Raw genomic sequence first — 2,622 nt, forward strand, 5'->3', positions numbered from 1 at the left:
TTTACTTAATTTTTGAAAGTTACTTCCCTTCTTCTCACATCCTTCTATTTATGAACTAACACTATTCCTTAAATCAAAATTCGAACTCCATCTTTCTTGATAAGTTCGAATTTTCTACCTCTGTCTTCCATTTTCCTTTTCCTCTGACACCTTAAGGAATCTCTATACTGTGACATAGAAGATTCCACATTTTCTTGTTCTCTACTCTTTCTTATGAGCAGGAGCAAGGACAAAAGCATTCTTGTTGAGGCTGATCCTGAACCTGAAAGAACATTGAAGAGAAACAACTCTCTGTAGAGGACCTAACAAAAATCTTCAAAGAAGAAGAACACATGGCAGCCGAAAACAACAACAATGCCAACAATGCAAGGAAGGTGCTGGGTGACTTCACTGCACCTACTCCCGACTTCTATGGGAGAAGCATCTCTATCCTTGCCATTGGAGCAAACAATTTTGAGCTTAAGCCTCAATTAGTTTCTCTAATGCAACTGAATTGCAAGTTCCATGGACTTCCATTGGAAGATCCTCATCAGTTCTTAGCTGAATTCTTGCAAATCTGTGACACTGTCAAGACTAATGGGGTTGACCCTGAGGTCTACAGACTTATGCTATTCCCTTTTGCTGTAAGAGACAGAGCTAGGACATGGTTGGACTCACAACCTAAAGAAAGCCTGAACTCTTGGGAAAAGCTAGTCAATGCCTTCTTGGCAAAGTTCTTTCCACCTCAAAAATTGAGTAAGCTTAGAGTGGAAGTCCAAACCTTCAGACAGAAGGAAGGAGAATCCCTCTATGAAGCTTGGGAAAGATACAAACAATTAATCAGGAAGTGTCCCTCTGATATGCTTTCTGAATGGAGCATCATAGGAATTTTCTATGATGGTCTCTCTGAACTATCCAAGATGTCTTTGGATAGCTCCGCTGGAGGATCTCTTCATCTGAAGAAGACGCCTACAGAAGCTCAAGAACTAATTGAAATGGTTGCAAATAACCAATTCATGTACACTTCTGAAAGGAATCCTGTGAACAATGGGACTAGTCAGAAGAAAGGAGTTCTTGAGATTGACACTCTGAATGCCATTTTGGCTCAGAACAAAATATTGACTCAGCAAGTCAATATGATTTCTCAAAGTCTGTCTGGAATGCAAAATGCACCAAGCAGTACTAAGGAAGCTTCATCTGAAGAAGAAGCCTATGATCCTGAGAACCCTTCAATGGAAGAGGTAAATTACATGGGAGAACCCTATGGAAACACTTATAATCCTTCATGGAGAAATCATCCAAATCTCTCATGGAAGGATCAATAGAGACCTCAACAAGGTTTCAACAATAATAATGGTGGAAGAAACAGGTTTAGCAATAGCAAGCCTTTTCCATCATCTTCTCATCAACAGACAGAGAATTCTAAGCAGAATACCTCTGACTTAGCAACCATGGTCTCTGATCTAATCAAAACCACTCAAAGTTTCATGACTGAAACAAGGTCCTCCATTAGAAATTTGGAGGCACAAGTGGGTCAGCTGAGCAAGAAAATTACTGAACTCCCTCCTAGTACTCTTCCAAGCAATATAGAAGAAAATCCAAAAGGAGAGTGCAAAGCCATCAACATGGCCGAATTTGGAGAGGAAGGAGAGGCAGTGAACGCCACTGAGGAAGACCTCAATGGACGTCCACTGGCCTCCAATGAGTTCCCCAATGAGGAACCATGGGAATCTGAGGCTCAAAATGAGACCATAGAGATTCCATTAAACTTACTTCTGCCATTCATGAGCTCTGATGAGTATTCTTCCTCTGAAGAGGATGAGTATGTCACTGAAGAGCAGGTTGCTAAATACCTTGGAACAATCATGAAGCTAAATGACAAGTTATTTGGAAATGAGACTTGGGAGGATGAACCCCCTTTGCTCACCAAACAACTGGATGACTTGTCTAGGCAGAAATTACCTCAAAAGAGATAGGATCCTGGGAAGTTTTCAATACCTTGTACCATTGGCACCATGACCTTCAAGAAGGCCTTGTGTGACCTAGGGTCAAGTGTAAACCTCATGCCTTTCTCTGTAATGGAGAAGCTAGGGATCTTTGAGGTGCAAGCTGTAAAAATCTCACTAGAGATGGCAGACAACTCAAGAAAACAAGCTTATGGACTTGTAGAGGATGTTCTGGTAAAAGTTGAAGACCATTACATCCCTGCTGATTTCATAGTCCTAGAGACTGGGAAATGCATGGATGAATCCATCATCCTTGGCAGACCCTTCCTAGCCACAGCAAAGGCTGTGATTGATGTTGATAGAGGAGAATTGATCATTCAAGTGAATGAGGAATCCTTTGTGTTTAAGGCTCAAGGATATCCCTCTGTCACCATGGAGAGGAAGCATGAAGAGCTTCTCTCAAAACAGAGCCAAACAGAGCCCCCACAGTCAAACTCTAAGTTTGGTGTTGGGAGGCCACAACCAAACTCTAAGTTTGGTGTTGGGAGGTTCCAACATTGCTCTGAGCACCTGTGAGGCTCCATGAGAGCCCACTGTCAAGCTACTGACATTAAAGAAGCGCTTGTTGGGAGGCAACCCAATGTTATATTTTATCTATTCTCTTTTGTTATTTTATGTTTTCTGTAGGTTGATGATC

General features: G+C 41.6%; 1 non-coding gene across 1 annotated transcript; it reads right to left on the reverse strand.

Annotated features, from left to right (window-relative positions):
- Window positions 1–737: 737 nt before the first annotated feature.
- On the reverse strand, window positions 738–845 carry LOC112714547 (small nucleolar RNA R71). Its single transcript, XR_003159294.1, has one exon. It is a non-coding gene; the product is annotated as a small nucleolar RNA R71 (small nucleolar RNA).
- Between the last annotated feature and the right edge of the window lie 1,777 nt (window positions 846–2,622).

The sequence above is a fragment of the Arachis hypogaea genome, chromosome 1 (assembly GCF_003086295.3).
Source record: "Arachis hypogaea cultivar Tifrunner chromosome 1, arahy.Tifrunner.gnm2.J5K5, whole genome shotgun sequence".
In the NCBI taxonomy this organism is placed as follows: domain Eukaryota; kingdom Viridiplantae; phylum Streptophyta; class Magnoliopsida; order Fabales; family Fabaceae; genus Arachis; species Arachis hypogaea.